The 20177-nt window shown below is 32.5% G+C and overlaps 2 long non-coding RNA genes and 1 other non-coding gene across 3 annotated transcripts; all 3 read left to right on the top strand.

The window, feature by feature from the left end:
• The first annotated feature begins 45 nt into the window (after positions 1–45).
• LOC140013735 (uncharacterized) lies at positions 46–918 on the top strand. The gene is made up of 2 exons (XR_011820584.1): positions 46–296; positions 477–918. It is a non-coding gene; the product is annotated as an uncharacterized lncRNA (long non-coding RNA).
• A 5198-nt stretch (positions 919–6116) lies between these two features.
• Positions 6117–6223, top strand: LOC113707572 (small nucleolar RNA R71). Its single transcript, XR_003452295.1, has one exon. It is a non-coding gene; the product is annotated as a small nucleolar RNA R71 (small nucleolar RNA).
• A 12789-nt stretch (positions 6224–19012) lies between these two features.
• On the top strand, positions 19013–19753 carry LOC140013244 (uncharacterized). The gene is made up of 2 exons (XR_011820316.1): positions 19013–19152; positions 19323–19753. It is a non-coding gene; the product is annotated as an uncharacterized lncRNA (long non-coding RNA).
• The last annotated feature ends 424 nt before the right edge of the window (positions 19754–20177 follow it).

The raw sequence follows: 20177 nt of genomic DNA, 5'->3' as shown, positions 1-20177 counted from the left end.
TCCCCTCCTAGTTTGTAAAAAAATGGTCCCAGGATTCTAAGGAGGATTAATTTTTGATGGACCCCGAGGCACAATAACTTTGAATGGACTGATCCTACGACTCTGTGGAAGCACAATAAGCAGAATACTTGCACCTAGTAGCATGATAGACTCTCACTCTTTACGCTTCTCACCGTCTATATAAGAACCTACTGGGTATTAGTCCAAGCCATTTCAAATCAAAGGCAAACTTTTGGAAGACAGAGAAGGAATCATGGCAGTCAACAAGATTGGTGCAATGGCTATTCTTTTTTGTGGTATGTACAATTTTATTCTTTGGTATACCTGTTGCAATGGTTAAACCTGTTGGGGCAGTTTCAAAAAATAAAAAGAGAACTATTCATCCCATCTATATATATATATATCGAAACCTATTCATCCCATCTCTCAATTGATTTTCACATGATTTAAAATGATGATTTTGGTACTGAAAACAGGGATGATCCTTCTGGGAGCAAATGTGGAGGTCACGGCCGTCAGGCCTGGGCCGGAGCAGCAGATTTGCCCAACCTTATGCATATTGGGGATCGAGTACGTGGACTGTGATGGAGAGAAGACCTACGACGACTGCACCAATTGCTGCTTCTACCAGGCTGCACTTTTCACTATACTGATGGAACTAAAGAGTATTGTACTTGGCCGCCTATGCAAAAATTGGGGTTTGGTAAAGGAGTTTACAAGATATAGTACTCTAAACGAGTACTAAATAATGGGTATAATACATGCCCTTAATTACACAACTCATTTATGTTTTCCTTCCTTTCGGCTATACTAAGCTTCCAAATCTACTGCGTTATATACCAAACTGCAGTGTAAGGATCGATTGGTTAGTGTAAAAATGATGTTCCAACTTTATGAAGAAAAAATATCTAGCTCTAATGGCTCCAATTGTGCGAACATTAAACATATGGATCCCACTCAACTACAGTAATACTTGTAGACAACGTTGTTTTATCAGAGAGGCCCTACGGTTTCAAATAATTGACCAAGTAGCAGTAATATACTTTTCCTAATAAACATCCAGAAAGCATAAAGTACAGAATTACCCGGCAGCACTTGGGGAGATCATGGTGCCCTCCGTGATGAGAAAGCCACCATTGGTTGCTCTTTGGGCGTAGTACTCCGCCATGGCAGGCTGAGGAATGCTATTTATGGCCCTGCATCTTGTCATCGGCGCCAGAACCACCCTGCCATCATATATATAAATGGGGTAGCCCCAGAAAAACAGAATATGTCATTAGTCATGCAAAGGGACAAATTAGTGTAAGAGAAAAATGAAGACAAAATTGGCAGCCCAAAAATGAAATTCTGCAGCTCCAGTATATTAGCACTCCTACTAATAGAGTACTTACTATATATCTCAAGCTCAAGAATTCAGCTTTAGAGCTCAATTATCTAGTCATGCTAGTCATGGCAGTCCAAAAATTTAATGAAATTCAACAGACTTCACAGCTATTTTATTGAGTTTGGTACATGCTTATATTGAATACTCAAACTAAAATTATATAGAGGAACATGAAGGATAAGATTGTATTCAAGCAAAAAGAAGAGAAGCTCCCGTTACCAAATTCAAACCCATTAATATATTTGTGGAGTCTCTCACTGTTTAGTTAAAGAATCTAGTAGACATCAAGAAAGTTAAGTAGTACTTGATCACACAATTCAGTTACTAAGAGAACCATCTAAATATTGTGTTCGATGCAATAGTGATTATTAAGCATGTCTAAAAAATCCCAATGAATTGCAAGTGCTCCGTTGCATTACTAAGATGAAGTGGTTTATTCATTCACATGGTGTAAACTTTAAAAACAAAAAGTTTAATCTAAACTTAATTTTAGAAACCAAATGAATTGATCAAATGAACATTAAGGATCCCTTATATGTATTTCAATTTAACTTCCCATGTAAATAGCAGTACATTTGACTAGACGACATCAAAAATCAAACATACATTATATGGTGAACGACAAATACAAGCAAAAAAGTAAAATGAATATCAAGAAAAATACATATCCGCTTAATACACGACATTACTTCCTATAATTTCTCACAAGCTTTGTTATTGAAAGCACCCTACAAATTCCTTCGTCCTACACGAAATGAAATTTGGTGATAATTATGGAGAAACTAGACACAGTGTTTGATCAGACTGAAGTTGATATATTCGCATCTAGCGCATAAAGCGCAACTTCCGCCAGTATAAGTTAAAGTTGACTCACAGTTGTCATCAAACCGTCACCTTCGGCTTCAGCTGGTAGGACCTTGAGGCTTCCGCCTTTGCTATTGCTTCTCTACAGCAATTGTATTGATAAACGTGTACGTGATTTCATTTTTCGCTCATGTATTATTTGGTGCATCCAAAAGAGATCTGTATGTTAATGGTTGAGGTTTCGATCATTTGACATTTCTAATGTCCCTGTAGTGCATGAGAGTTTCTATGTCTTCACACAAAAATTTTCAAAAGTAAAGAGTTGTTACGAGCAAAATTTGATGAGATTTAGCAATTGACGATTAAATAAAATTAAGCTTCATAGTGGTGATTAGGTCTCAATAGTTCTTGAACTCTGAAGTCAATGTGTCCGGGCATGTTTAGTGTATTTGTGGGCTGTGGTAAAATGAGAAGTGGAGATTTGTTGGGCAAGACAAGTAACAACTGCAAAATTAAGCGGCATTTGTTTATTTTTGTTAAAAATTCGGGTTGAGGAAGTCTAATATTCATGAGTATATAATCGAGAACTAATAACATTATGGTGGGATATAAAAGGATTTTTGGAATCTTAGAAGGGGCAAAGTCTATTGAAATGGAGTTTTCTTTTTCTAAGTATAAGTAAGAGATCTCGAATGTAAAACCTTCCACTTACACTCATTCCCATCATATCACCTAGCCTATTCCTCCCTCCCTAAAATTAAGGGTCCGTTTGGATCCCTTGTTTTTGGGGCAATTTTTGAAAAACTGTTTTTCACATTCAAAATGCTACAGTAAATGTGTATTTCCAAAACAACTCCAAAAACACCATATCCAAACATTATATCAAAAACAACTACATATGTATATTTCAATTATGTATATTATATATTTTTTTTATTAATATAAATTGAAATATACAAATTAAAAATTTTATATATTATATAAATATTTATATACATTAATATTATACATAATATGGTATATTGTACATAATATAATATACATAATATGTAATATTGTAAACATAAATGTGTAAATATTTATACATAATATATTATGTACATTTTATTATAATATATACATTATTAATGTATAATATTATTATGTACATTATTGTGCATAATAATGCATAATAATTTTATGTATAATATATAATATACTTAATATGTAACAATGTAATAATGTATATTATGTACAATATATTATATTATGTATATTATATTATATATACAATATTATGTATATTATATAAATTGAAAATTATATATTATATATTATATAAATATTTATATAATGAAATATACAATAAATATTACAAATTGAAATATTATATAAACAAAATATTTATATTATTATAATATTTGTAATTAATATTAATGCATATTATATATATTAAATATTTATATATTTATTTATACATTTTATAAATATTTTATTTTATTTAAAAAATATTTTTATATATTTATAATATATTTATATGATTATTATATATTATATATATTATATATAATATAATATTATATATATAAATTATATATATAATATTATATTATATATTTATATGAATGTACATTTATACATAATATATATTAATGCATATTTATAATATACATTTATATTATGTATTATATATAATATAATACATGTATAATACATTTATACATTTATATTAATATACATAATATTAATTTTACATTTATACATAATATTAATACATTTGTACATTTATATTAATTATATTAATACATTTATACATAATATTAATATATATTAATAAAATTATAATTTATACATTTATATAATATTCATTTGTAATTTATACATTTATAATAATATACACTTATACATTTATAAATATATTTATATTATGTATTATATATAATATAATACATTTATAATACATTTATATATTTTTATATAAATACATAAATATATTTATTCATAAATATTTATAAATATGTTATAAATGCATAAATGTATATTTATATAAAAATATAAAAATTATAAATTTTAATTTATAATTTATACATTTATATAATATTCATTTATAATTTATACATTTACAATAATATACACTTATACATTTATAAATATATTTATATTATGTATTATGTATAATATAATAAATTTATAATACATTTATATATTTTTATATCAATATATTTATTTATAAATATTTATAAATGTATTATAGATGCATAAATGTATATTTATATAAAAATGATAAATTATAATTTATAATTTATACATTTATATAATATTCATTTATAATTTATACATTTATAATAATATACACTTATACATTTATAAATATATTTATATTATGTATTATATATAATATAATACATTTATATATTTTTTAGCGAATATATAAATATATTTATTTATAAATATTTATAAATGTATTATAAATGCATAAATGTATATAAAAACTATAAATTATAAAAATACCCAAAAATATGTTTTAAAAATACCTTTAAAAATAATCCAAAAAACATCTACCGTAAAAGTTTTTCATATAGTTTTTGAAAAACAACCCCAAAAACAACTAATCCAAACGAACTTATATTTCAAAAACGAAATGCTACAGTGCTGTTTTTGAAAAATAACCCCAAAAATAGCTAATCCAAACGGAGCCTAAGAACTTTCAACAATCTAGAACTTTTAAGATTAATTGATAGGGATAGTAGTTAGGTGAATCATGATATTAACAAACAAGCGTATTAAGCTTTTTAGTTTCCTTTTTCCCTATAAGTTTTGGAGTTTTCCTTAAAAATAAAATTAAAAAATTACGAACTTGTGGGGGGGAGGGGGGAGATAAACTACTTTTTAGTGACAAAAGGGAAAATTATTTTAATTCTGAGCAATCTATGCATGACGACTGAGAGCAATTAGAAGATTGGAGCCACCAAAAACACATGCAATCCCTAGATTTAGAGGTGTCAACAGTCAGATTTGAACCCGGATCCGATAAAATTTTGAGGTTTGGGTTAAAAAATAATTCCGATACCCGAACCCGAACTTGTTTACTCTAACCTCTTTTTCAATTCGATTTTTATTTATATCCTTCGGAATCACAAGTTTTGGTCCTTGGATTTCCTTTTCACTCCTCAAGGTCATTGCGCTCACTTTCTTCGGATTCAATTCGGATTGAGATGATAGCTTCCCTTGAATTTTGGACTCCAATCGGTTGATCGTTATGACTATCGGATTCATCTGATTTTGCATTGCTTGCATCTGGTTCATTTGATTCCTTATGTTCTGCAATTCGGAGTCTGTCTTTCGTTGATGTTGCGCAGTACTAGCCATCAATTGTTTCATCATCTCTTCCAAAGATGGGCTTGAGCTTGGAAGAGGTGGTGGTGGGCGAGATTGATATTGCTGTTGGTACCTTTGTAGTCTATTCAGCACAAAATTTGATTGCCTATTTCCTCCATAGCTAAGGTTAAGGTGATCTTTCCAACCCGGATTGTACGTGTTCAACTACGGGTCGTATGGCTGCCTTGGCGCGGGCGCGTGACCAGCCATGTTTATTTGCTCCGCACTCTCTTCTTGAATCATTGGGCATATCTCTGTAGAATGGCTCATGGCAGTACAAATCCCACACACCTTGCCTTGTGGTGCATTCCTTACAGCCAATTGTCTAACAAAAGATGTTAACTCTGTCAATTGCTATTGGATAGAGGAGGTTTCTACTTCATTCACTTTGCATGTCGGGGCATCCTCCCTCGTACCAAACTGCTGCGAATTCTCGGTCATTCCTTCAATTAACTCCCACGCTTCTCGAGGAGTCTTGTTCACCAACGTCCCTTCACTTGCAGTGTCAATTATACTCCTGTCTCTGAAAAGTAGTCCCTCGTAAAAATGTTGGATGAGCAAAAGCTCACTTATTTTGTGTTGAGGGCACTTGATGCATAATTTCTTGAATCGCTCCCAGTAATCATAGAGCGACTCTCCTGGATGCTCTTTGATACTACATATCTCCTTCCTTAGACTTGCACCTCCAGACACAGGAAAATATTTATCTAAGAATTTTTTCTTTAGCTGGTCCCAAGTGGTGATGCTACCTGGTGCTAGGTAGTACAACTAGTCTTTTGCGGAGTCCTTCAAAAAGAAGGAGAATGCCCTCATTTTTATCTGTTTTTTTGTAATTCTCCGGGGCTTCATACTGTTGCAAACGACATCGAACTCTTGCAAGTACTTATAAGGCTCCTCACCTGATAAACCATGAAAAGATTGCAAGAGATGAATTAGACCAGATTTTAACTCAAATAGGGTATTATCATTCAAATTTGAAAAAGTAATGCATAATGGCTGCTAATTTAAATCTGGTGTAGCCAACTTCCTTAGTGTTCGTGCATTAGCCATAGTAACTTCTACACGATCTGAGCCACTCGAAGTATCACCAAGCGAATCTGTTGGTTCAATTTATGGCTCAAGTCTCTGAGATGAGGCACTAGATTGCTCCTCTCTGAGCTGTCTGGTCTCTTTTCGTGTCCTCCGCGCAGTCTTCTCTACTTTGGGATCAAAAATTAGTTCGCCTGTACGAGAAGAACGAGGCATATACTAAAAAAATATCAGAAAATCAAAACAAGAATGAACTTTAAAAAAAAACAAATAACGAACGCCAGTCCCAGGTAACGGCGCAAAAAATTGACAGGTTGTCGATACCTCCGCAATAATAAATACCTGCTCAACTGAAATATAATTTTTGTAGATAGTGATAAGTAGAGTCGAATTCACAGGGATTAGGGATATTTGTCTCTTTTGAAATTTATAGTAACAAGGGAGGTGTTTTGTATAAAAGATTACAATTAAAGCAGTTCACTAAAATCAAATAACTAACTAAAAATTAAATGACAATTTGCTAAAATCAGATTAATGATAACTAAAGGTCTAGCCAAGAAATAATTTCAGCAATGGTTCACCTAATTGATCATCGATGCAAAGGCAATTCCAATTATTTACTAATAAATAGATTATAACTGCTAAACAAGCGATGACAGTCAACCGCTCCTTACTGTATCGGTGATTAAGGTACATCAGTTAATCACTACTCTAATTGAGAAATAATCCTAGGTACGCCCGTAAGATTTAATTTTCCAATTGCCTTACGTATTAGAGGAGCTCTATTCTAACCAAATAACGCACTATCAGGGTTATTTTAGGTTAGGTTGCGTATTCCCCTGACATAAATCCAATCATACCAGTTGTCACTATTTCAAAACAATTAAACAATTACGGATTTAATGCCCCAATTGACAATAGGTTACTAAATCAATTCACTATCCAGATCCTAGATAATCAATTAATTAAACAACCATAAGCATTGCAAGTGAAGAATATGCAAATACCAATAAATAAGAAAAAAAGATAAAATTAATCCGATCTCACAATTTTTAGACGAACTAAAGCCTCTGTTGTTCCTTGACTAGAAAAAGGGGTTTATTTCATCGTGGATAAGAAAAATCCATACAGAGCTGAAGAAACTAACATGGCCATTGTCTTCGATTGAGGAAGCTCAATTCGTTCGGATAACGAAGGAATAGCAAAGCTACAGAGAATGATTAGTCTTCCTGTTGCCCCTGACATACGCAGGGAAAGAACCATTAGAGGACGAAAAGGAAAAGTCAAAAAGTTAATCTAAAAGTAGTCACAATTTTTTCAACAGCCTGAATCAGACTTTTGTTGTTTTATAAACCTAATCCCAGAATTAACCTCAAAAGCCGGCAACTCTTGAGGCAATCCCAGGGACTTATATCCCAACCCAAACCCAACCCCAACCCCGATGTGGGACAAATGTACCTATAGGGGGGACCTGCTGCTAAGTGGGATACTACCACCCAATACCCTTTCAACCCTGAGGCAATTTGTCTTTTTTCCTCTCTTTCCTATCTAATTCCCCTTGCTACTATGTGGCGCTCCCCTGGAGAAAAGGAAGACTCCCGGTCTTGTTCCATCTCCTCTCTCTTCGGCAATTACCAAAAGAGGGAAAAGTTCCCATTTTCCAAAAATGCCCTTGAATTAAGGAAGTAGATTTTAATTGTTTTCCGCTGTGTTGACTGCTACGTGAACTCCTTTCCTGGTAACCATCAAATTGGCACTTGTTATGGTATTTTTGTTCTACTCCCTATAATAAATACAAATTTCCAAAGATGAGTAAAATCTGCAATTAATCCACATTTGATAAGGTAATCAGGGAAATTAATTATGAAATAAATGATAAAATTGCAATCTATCATATTTAAATTTGAACCTTTTCTTTCCGGATAGACCTGGACTTGGACTCGACTCGGAACCCATCGGACGTCGATTGCAGGACTCGAAGGTCAAAACCCGTTGATACCCCCACCTAAATTTATGAAATAAATATGTTGGTTCTGGAAGTGTAAATTCATCTTACATTCATCGATGATTGAGCCTTAACTTTAATGGAGCATTGAGAAAATCTGGGCACTGCGGTTTGGTTTCTAAAGCATCAAGGAATTTAATTTTCCTTTCCATGATAGGAGTGGGATCCCTAAATAATGATGGTTCCGTTTGGATTAGCTATTTTTGGAAGTATTCTTAAAATATTTTATCGTAACAATGTAGGTAAAAAACTTTTGTTGTAGATGTTTTTAAAGGTATCTTTGAAAATATATTTTGGGATATTTTAAAATTATAAAATTTTAATGAGATAATTTTAAAATTTTATAAAATTTTACAACCACCCACCACTATCTACCTCTCCTCCTATCCTACTTGTCCCCTCCCCTCCTCCTTCCTCTCTACCGTCTCCCACCATCCCTCTTCCCTCTCCCTCTCCCATTTTTGGTCGCCGCCCACAACCAAATATGGTCACAAGTCGCAACTAGAAACTGGTCGCTGGACATGGCAACTAGATCAAACTTGGTCACTGTGATTGGCGACTAGGGAGGGGGAGGGACATTAGGAGAGACATGAGGAAGAAAGGGGAAGAGAGGAAGAGGGAGGAAGAGTGAGGAGAAATGAGGAGGAAGAAGGGGAGAAAGAAAAAGAGGAGAAAGGGGAGGGGAAGAAGGAGGAGGAAGAAGAAGGAGGGAGGAGAGAGGGGGCAGACGTAGCGAATGGTAGTGTGTTTTTGGTGGTTGGTGGTGGTGTATTTTTTTTTTTTGTATATTTGGAGTTATTTTTTATATATTATTTGGATACGATGTTTTGGAGTTATATTTATTTGTGTATTATAGTAACATTGAATATGAAAAACTTGTTTTTAAAAAATTGAGGAATCCAAACAACATTGATGTGATATGGTGATGAACCGAAATACTGATGTGATAGTGGGAGCCAAATGATAATGTGATATGGCAATGGGACGCGCAAAATGTTGCAACCTGGACTCGTACAAAACCATTGTTTTGAAACTCAAATCGGTGATTGAACTAGTAAAGTGGTCAGATCAAGGTTCAATCGACTTAACTAATTCATCCCTGGTTCATTGATTTTATTTATTTATTTTTTATTTATATGTAAAATCAACATAAAAATCCTAAATTTTGTAATATCTTCGGGAGTAGATTTATTGATCTAGTACTTTCTAATTCATCTACCAAATAAAAGAAAATATATTTCATAAGAAATAAAGAATCAACAAAAATATAAGCAAATCTATCCTATATCTTAAATTAAACAAAGAAGAGTTCAATTCCCAACTCAAAAGAAAATCTAATAGGATTTGTAAAATTACCAAAAAAGTAGATAAAATCATTAATATCAAAACAAAAAATATAAGAGGAAAGGGTAAACAAGTATGCTTCTTTGCCTGCCGAGTTCAAATTCATTATTGTCTTCACCATCAATAATGTAAAAGAAAAGATATAAGAGAAGAGGGAAAAAAATAAATAAAAAATGAAGAGATGAGCAGAACTTGTAGAGTGGCTCCGGGAGGTGAAGATTCTTAAAGGAGGAAGAGGATTGAGAGTTTCCTTTGTTTTTTGTTGGATTAGTCATTTTATTTTTAAATTGGAAAAACTAAGCTTTTTTTTTTAAATTGAGGAAAAATAGCCATCAACCAACTTAATTGTAGTAGCAGATAATTAGTTGTAGTTGTCGGTCTTTGATAGAATTTAAAAGCTCAAAAAAGTGAGCAGCTTATAGAAAAAAAATCCAAGTTCCAAGTCAAAATCCAAAAATTGGACTTGACTAGTTTAATCGGTTTATTCCGATTCTAGTTTTAACTAACTTTGACTTTTTTTTTTTATACTTTTTATTTTCCTCACATCGGTCCAACCGGTCAATCTGATCCGATTCTTAAAACACTAGGATGGACCACGAAGGGCAATAATTTAATTAAGATGGATTGGTCCCAAAATTATTTGGAAGTACAATATGTAGGATGGACTGGTCCCAAAATTCAGTGAAATAAGGTAAGAATAGTCACATTCGTGGGGTACGGTGGTGTTAGCATCAATTTGAGGACTTGGAGCCCGAATGATGTAACACTTTTTAAATATATTTTAATTTTTTGTAAAATTTTAAACCAAGACACACAATTATTATACATGGAACGTATATGAATAATAATAAAATATCACACTCATATTGAAAGCTTGACAAATATTTAATTGTCAAACTCCTCCAAAATATAAAATATCAAATTCCTCCAAAAATTTAACGGAATTTTAACATAACTTGACAACTATTTTATTGAGTTTGGTGCACCCATGTGCTGAATACTCAAACTGAAAATGCTACTTCACGAGCGACGTATACTACTTTTTTGTAAAGAAATTTACATGAAAGATTAAAACCATCAACGGAAATTGCCAGAAGTTGATATATTTAACAAAGAAAAAGGTTCTTTCATTGTCGTCCTCTCTGGAGGTACCTTTATCGATACTACATATGTGTTATATAATCAACAATACGAAAGAATCATTTAAAATCTAGCAAAACATGCAAGCAAGAAATTAATGTTGTCACCTACCCTCAAAAAAAAAAAAAGAAATTAATGTTGTCTTCGTACGTGTTTAATGTAGTACAACATGATGGTTAAGTTTTTATGTATTGATTGCTTGATTAATGTTGATATCGATACATATATAACTTGGGCCCTCACAACGAATTAGTTTGGATAGCAAATTATTTACGCAAATTTATCTGTTTACATCATAAATATATTTTTAATTACATTTTTATGTCACAGGCATCACATCAAAAAAATATTGTATTATTTTTTAAAAAAAATTATTCCAAATAATCTCTTATCCTAACACAGTTACATTGGTCAAAAAATGGAGTCTATTTTCGTTGGATGAGAGGCCAGTTCCGCTGGTGAACACCTTTATGCGCAAAAGATAGAGGTCCTAAATTCATGTAAAACTTTACAAAACTGTCTACGGACATAACGTGGCCAATTGAAGTCCTAAATTCATGCAAAAATATCTACGGGCAAATCTATCATTTGAGCTTAATTCCCATTAAAAGAATCCAAACTCCCGACTGGACAGTCATTCAGCGCGTGACCCGCGTCCCAATTTGAATCACTAGTTGCAGGGACTGGCTGTGTGTGGCCACCAAATGGTGATGCATATGTATTTATCTTGTAACTAGGCGTGGCAATGGGGCAGGGTGGGACGGAGGACACCTCCCCAACCCTCTCTCCGTTGCATTTTAATTCCCTCCCCCCCCCCAACCGTTCTGTCCCCCGCTCCGCTTTTCCGGCGGGGGCATCCGTAAGGCTAAAAAAATTTTATTATATAATTTTATTATAATTAAATTTGAGCAAATAATCAAGTACAAAAATATCAACACATCACCAAATTATTATTCATTGTAACTTCATAATTGAAACTCATAAAAATAATTAAACAAAGGTTATTTGAATACAATCTAATATGATAGAACAAATATAACTAAAATAATCAAGTTTCACTTTTGATACAAATACAATCACTAAATTATTATTGTATTTTTTTTAGAAAAAAAAGTGTTATTGTATTAAGTGTAGTTAGGAATTTAACATAAATGTATTAATAAATTTAATATAAATAATTAATAATTTTTATTAATAGACATGTATAATTATATTTAGTAGTATAATTAATAATATCATTATATATATAAACGGGAGGAAAAAATTTCCCCCTCCCCCGCCCCCGCCCCCGCCCCAATGACCCCCCACGCGGGTACCCGCCCCCATTGCCATCCCTACTTGTAACATGCCAAGCCGCACATATCTATTTTGACAGAATTTCAGTGTTATTCTCCCTATACACAGTTCAACTAAAAGCCAATCTACATATATAAAGAGACAAAAAGTATCAGTTTTGTGATACTTAGAGCAGTTCGTCTATTAACTTTTGTGATACTTAGCCACAAAGTTTGAGGAAGTATCATAAATAACAAGCATGCAAGTGGAGAACAAATTGAGGAAAATAAAACGTGACTAATTTTGCATGGGATTTCTGATAAAGCACGGAAAGTATAGGAACGACTGGTCCCAAATTTCTGCTGAAGCATAAAAATTTCGGATGGATCTGGATGCACAATAATTTAGGATGGATTGGTCCCAAAATTCTGAGGAAGATTGTGTTTGTTTGGGTATCATTTTATTTGTAAAAAAATTATATAATTGCATTGTAAACATATTTCTCAAGTACTTTTATCTTTTTAATTATTTTTTATTTCATATACATCATATTCATAAAAAGTGTTACAAGTTTTTTTTTTCAAAATATTTATTCCAAATAATCAATAATTTTATTCCAAAATACGAACACATTCAATAATTTTTTATGGACCCTGAAGCACAATAATTGAGGATGGACAACTCTACGGAAGCACAATGAGCACAATAATTGCACCTAATAGAACGATCAACTCTCACTCTCTACTCTTCTCGGTCTATATAAGAACTTCTGTATAAGCCCAAGCGATTTCAAACCAAAGGCAAACTTTTGGAAGACAAGGAATCATGGCAATCAGCAAGATTGGTGCAATGGCTATTCTTTTTTGTGGTATGTACAATTTATTCTTTGGTATACGAGTTAAACCTGCTGGGGCAGTTTCAATATATATATATATATATATCCAAAAATGAAACTATTCATCCCATCTCTCAATTGATTTGCACATGATTTAAAATGATTTTGGTACTGAAAACGGGGATGATCCTTCTGGGAGCAAATGTGGAGGTCACGGCCGTCAGGCCTGGGCCTGACCAGATTTGCCCAGCCTATTGCATATTGGGGATCGAGTACGTGGACTGTGATGGAGAGAAGATCTACACAGACTGCACCAATTGCTGCTTGTCGGAAGGCTGCACTCTTCACTTTACTGATGGAACTGAAGAGTATTGTGAACCAGTTGGTAAAGGAGTTTACAAGATATAGTACTCTATACGAGCACCAAATAATGGGTATAATATATGCCCTTTTTAGTATGTATTTCGGTTTCCGCGGGGGTGGAATATGACAATGTAATATACAGTGATTCATGAGATAGTGAATCATGTTCAATAAAATTGAATTATACTAGTGTGAATACTTGTGCTACGCACGGTGCTGACATTATTAAAAAAATTAAAATGGTGAACAAATAAAGGTGAAAAAGTTGAACCAACAAAATTTAAATGTAATATCTGTTTAACAATAATTTGAAATATAATAGAATGTGTATATCATTCAAGAACTGTCTTTTTTCGAAAGATGGATCCTGAAAAAAAATTAAAATTTATATTAAAAAAGGGAATGATATATTTCTACAAATGAATGTAATTGAATGTTGTTAAAATGAAATACTTATAAATATTAAGCATTCGATTTGATAATCTTTCTTGAAGGTGCGAACACTCTTCACACCAATCCACTTTTAGTACGAAAGCCAAAATTGATGATTTAATTAACTATGTTGAATTTTGTGGAGTGTGTACTACAAATGAAAATGCACGATCTTTGACGATATAAAAAACTGCATATTTACCATGATCACGCAAAAGTATTGGTGATGCGGATGGCTGTCGAACTTGAAGAGAGGCAATATTTTTCATTTCTTTGATCTAGAAAAAAATATATATATGAAATAAAAAATAAATAGTTTTTGTATTTATTTTATGTGTAGTAAGTGATACATTGTATGAGAATTGTTAACAAAAAAATACAATAGTTAATATAGAAGTAGCATCAATAGAATTTAATACAATTATGTTGTAATCAAATGAAAATTACGCACCAATAGAATTGTTATTAGCACCCATAGTTAATGAAGTAATCCCTATATAAATATATTTTGGTACATGTAGACCCTCCAAACCCCGCAAAATCAACCACCACTTATTGAAAACAAACCAATAAATGCACTAAAATGCCTCCCATCTATACCTCAAATTGCACTTTAACCCACGAATTTTGTGCGAAATTATCCCTCTAATTGCTTTTGTCCTTTTCGATTTTTTCACATGTCGCTAACTGCTTCATTCCCTCTGCTATCACTTGTATATTTAAAATCAATTTTTAATATTAAATAAAAAGGAATGTATTAGTTTATAATATGTTCATAATGTAGATAAATTATTAAATTTGAAAAAGTGCGTATGTTCTTATAAGCTTCTTTTCTTTCTTTTTTTTTTTTTTGGGAAAATGAGTTTGTTCTTGTAGGTTTTTTTTTATTTTTTTGGATACAGAATTGTTTTTCAAAGATTTTGGTTCGTAGTCCCTACTATGTTTAAACCATCTTTTAATATCCAATTCAATATTGTCTTTTAATTTGGCAGCCTCTATAATTTTTAATTTATTCTTTTGGTTTAAGTTCAGTTAGAATTCAGAATTTTTCAAATACCAAGAGAAACCAGATTTTTTTTTAAAATCACCGTCTTGAGTCAGGTAGAGCGCCGAAATATGAGTCAGGATTATTTCCTTTATGCAGTTAGTTTTCTGATATCTGGTATGATATATAATTATGTCCCTTGGTTTTTTTTTTTCATATAGATATCATTAAGTCTTTGGCATTACTGCTGAACATAATTCAAGCTTAGAAGGACACGTTTTTTCTAATCCAGTGGATGCAAAAATACAAAAATACAAAAAATGAAGGTAATATTGTGATTCAAACTCTAAAAAGTAAAATACCATCCTTCAAGAAGTTTCATGCCTTCTTTAGCATCTCAAAAAGATGCAACACAGAACAGTTATTTGAATGCTAATAAACTCTCTTTCTACCAATTTTGAAAGCCCACCCATTAAAAGTGAAATGAAAATTATTGCAGTCAATGCAAAGAGAAAATGATAAAGAAAAGAAAGGCTAGAATGCAATTTTGCCAAAAGGGTTTCTGACGAAATTAAAAATTAATCCAATTTTAATAATGGGCGTATAGTGCCTTAGTTATTAGTAGCATCTGAATTATTTTTCTCTAATTATAAACCATTTTTAATTATTTTTTATTATCAAAAAATATTTTTTTATTTCATGCACGATCATTTTTGGAATAAAATTATGAAAATAACTATCGTAACACCTTTTTTATGTGATAAATGTGCAATAAAAAATAATTAAAAAAATTTCAGTAATACAAACAAATAAATTTTTATAATATACAATTTATGTTAGAAATAGTAAAACCCTCAATCATGAACCTATACCATCCGCAATTATATAAGCAAGCAATACCTTATGTTAGAAATGTGATTGTGATTTTGTGTTTATACTTTATCCCACTATTGACTATCTTTGCTTTACAGTGTAACAATAAACAAATAACCGTTTTATAGGATTTTGTAAAAATTTTTCAGAAATAATGGATGATCAGAAAATCAATGCAATATCATTCATGACAAAAAGCAAAGCAAAAGCAAAACATACTTGAAAGGCAGAGGGGACCGACCTGGAAAATTAAGCTGGCAAGAATATACTTCCAATTCTCCTCAAGAAGGTTGAATTCTGCTGAAGTCTCTGCACATAATATCTTCCACTACTGCTCATAAAAGAAACAAAATCAATACATTTACAAAATAAATAGAGAACAAAAAACAAATAAGAAACTGAGAGAGAGTGGGAGTGAGATAGTGGGATAGTGGGAATAGAGAATTTGTAGGAGTGATTGTAGGATGGGTTAAGATAGTGGGATAGTCGTTTGTTGAAAAAAAAAAGATAGTGGGATAGTGGGAATATTGATGGGTGATAAGGTGGGTTATAACCCACTACATTTTATGTATTAAAATAAATACAAAAATCTAGAAAAAAGAATGAGAAGTTTAGAAGTCATTGAGAGGGTTTTTGCTAAAAACCCCTTCCTGAATACATATAGATATAGATAATGAGTACTTTTCTTACAAACAACAACCTGTCATGCATAATGAAATTCGTGATACATCATCTGAAATGAATATATATATATATATATATATATATATATATATTAATTTTTTTTTTTGTCGACACAGGGGTGTCCGAATCAATTCTTACGAGACCCGACTAATTCCCTGCGACCCGGGCCCGACGTCCCAACCCAATCCGAACGCGATAAGTGCGCGGAGGAACCCAGCGGAGCGGAGACTCGAACTTGGGACCTTAAGGGTCACCGGTGAGAGGCGTTACCGCTGGACCATTCACGCGGGGCGAAATGATTAATTACATTTCAAAAAATTATATGTAATACTCCCAAATATACGGGGGAGAGAGAAAGAGTCTACAACTTCTCCAATTGAATTTTGTCCAAGCCTTAAAAAAGATTCTCAAGATTCTCTCCTTGGAAGACGCCAACGTGCTGAAGGACAATGTTGGATGGCTAACAACCTCAAATCCACTGGGCCAAATTTTGGCTGGGTATCGTAAATGAAACGTACGCTGGGCCGGCTGCCTTCCAATAATTTACAAAGGAGTGGTCCTAAAGTTCTTCTGAATTCCATGGACTGTACCCAAAATTCTAAGGAAGGTTAGGTTTGTTTGGATGTCATGATAATTGTAATTTGTCAACTGGTACAAATAAATTAAAATAAATTCACAATTAATATTATATCAAGCAAGCAAAAATTGGATAAAACTCAACTTATGACAATTCACATATCCAAAATTTAGGAGCCGGTTTAAATAACAATTTCCACAATTCAACATATCTTATTGTCATAACATAGAAGGATGAAATTTAACAAAAATTTTAAAAAATGAAAATTAAAGAATAGGAAAAACAACATTAAATATGCCTTTGCCAAAAATAGAATCTGAGGAATAATATGATTAGTCCTATTTTTTAATCATTTACATAGTAATATTTGTAGCACTTTCCTTCCTGGTATATACATAGATTTGTCAAATATTCAAATGACATATTCAATTATAAACACTCCTTAACCATTTAACCTATAGCAACAACATCAATTTTTTTAGCCGTAAACTTATCATATTAAACAATTATTCCAACCAATGAAATAAATATTCTGACACACAAGTCACCTAGATAATTTTTCACGTGCGCAAATTCTGTCAGGATAATTTTTCATATAACACATATATCAAAAATTGCACATAAAACAAAATTTTTATATGAATTTTGAATTAATAAAAGGGCATTTAGATGGTTTTTTTGGAGTTTTTATTAAAAAATTTTAAAAAATATTGTTTGAACAATTATCTTGGGTGGTCGCTACAAAAATAGTTGTATTTCACCAAATTTATACCCAATTACTTTTCTCGACGACTATAATTCTAACTTTTTATTTGAAAAAAAAAAACTTGAAAAGTGAGATAACAAATTCTAAATAATAAAAAGGAATAGAAAGATAGACGTTTAGCATTGGGAAGGGTAAAAGTAAGGTAACAAATCTTAAATAGTAAAAGGAGTATAAAGATAGAAGTATAGGGTTGGAGAGGGTCGACAATCACTAACCTCTATTTATTTGTCGTCCACGCAAACCAAATACAATGAGAAAAAAAAGACTACATATCATGCGCAAAGACTACATATATTCTTTGAGAGGAACGTCTGCCCATCTCTCTTTCTTTGGCTTCCTCTCTAACACAGCCTACGTACCCGATCCACACCATCTTTTTCTCTGTGAAATTAATTGGGTGATTGGCAGTGAAGCTTTGATCAGAATTGAGAGATGGGATATTTAAGATGAACGCATAAATGCTTCAGCAATGCTTGTAGCTACCAGCTGCCAGGAAGGCAGCTACTACTTCTTCTTCATTTACTCCTGAAAATTTGAGGGTTTTCTGAATTTGATATCTTAATTGTCCTTCTTGCAAGTGTTTTGCTCATTGAGTTGCAAGTGTTTTGCTCATTTAGAAATTGAAATAACTCTAGTGGTGGATATTAGAATAAATGGGAGGCACCAGATATGTGTTTTGGTGAAACATTTGGGATCATTTTGGTGGATGGAATAAAAATCGGCGGCAAAAATTTTATTTCCCAATTCAAAAATTAATCTCATGAACGCCAAGCCTTAAAAAAGATTCTCAAGATTCTCTCCTTGGAAGACGCCAACGTGCTGAAGGACAATGTTGGATGGCTAACAACATCAAATCCAATGGGCCAAATTATGGCTGGGTATCGTAAATGAAACGTACGCTGGGCCGGCTGCCTTCCAATAATTTACAAAGGAGTGGTCCAAAAATTCGTCTGAATACCATGGACTGGTCCCAAAATTCTAAGGAAGGTTAGGTTTGTTTGGATGTCATTTCATTTGTAAAAAATGGTCCCAGGATTCTAAGGAGGGTTAATTTTTGATGGACCCCGAGGCACAATAACTTTGAATGGACTGATCCTACGACTCTGTGGAAGCACAATAAGCAGAATACTTACACCTAGTAGCATGATAGACTCTCACTCTTTACGCTTCTCACCGTCTATATAAGAACCTACTGGGTATTAGTCCAAGCCATTTCAAATCAAAGGCAAACTTTTGGAAGACAAAGAGAAGGAATCATGGCAGTCAACAAGATTGGTGCAATGGCTATTCTTTTTTGTGGTATGTATACGAGTTAAACCCGTTGGGGCAGTTTCAAAATATAAAAAGACAACTATTCATCCTATCTATATATATATATATTATCAAACAATGAAAACTATTCATCCAATCTCTCAATTGATTCATCCAATCTCTCAATTGGTTTAAAATGATTTTGGTACTGAAAACAGGGATGATCCTTCTGGAAGCAAATGTGGAGGTCGCGGCCGTCAGGCCTGGGCCTGGGCCTGAGACGCCTTGCCCACTCCATTGCATATTTGTCGAGTCCGTGATATGTGATGGAGTGAAGCTGGAGATAAACTGCACCAATTGCTGCTTCTCCAACGGCTGTCTTGTTCGCTATACTAGTGGAAAGGAAGAGATTTGTACTTGGCCGCCTGTGCAAAAATTGGGGTTTGGTAAAGGGATTTACAACATATAGTACTCTAAACGAGTACTAAATAATGGGTATAATATATGCCCTTTCTAGTGTGTTTTTCGGTTTCCGCGAGGGTGGGATCATATAAGTATGCCAAGTACTATATCAGTGATTCATGAGATAGAGTGAATCATGATGTTCAATAAAATGGAAGTATATGAATGAGTACTTTTCTTATAAGAAGCGACGACGTGCTATACATAATTAAATTCATGATACATCATCTGGAATGATTAATTACATCTCAAAAAGTTGTACGTAATTCTCCCAAATATATATATATATATATATATATATATATATATATATATATATATATATGAGGGAGAGAGAAAGAGTCTACAGCTTCTCCTATTGAATTTTGTCCAATTAATGTAATTCTTACAATATATCCAGTATAGATCAGCATTCTAATCTCTTGACCTGGGCACCAATTACTCAAAAATCAAAATCAAAATCAACCCCAACGGATGCAAATCACATTTTCTCACTTCCTCCTTACCAATTTGACCAATTCTCCGAGACAAAAAAGAAGTATCCTTTTATACTGGATATTTTTTAAAAATCAAAAATCAAAAAACATTTTCAGCTCTTCGGAAGATTTACT

This window comes from Coffea arabica, chromosome 8c (genome assembly GCF_036785885.1).
Source record: "Coffea arabica cultivar ET-39 chromosome 8c, Coffea Arabica ET-39 HiFi, whole genome shotgun sequence".
In the NCBI taxonomy this organism is placed as follows: Eukaryota; Viridiplantae; Streptophyta; class Magnoliopsida; order Gentianales; family Rubiaceae; genus Coffea; species Coffea arabica.
This window is presented reverse-complemented; position numbering and strand designations above follow the sequence as displayed.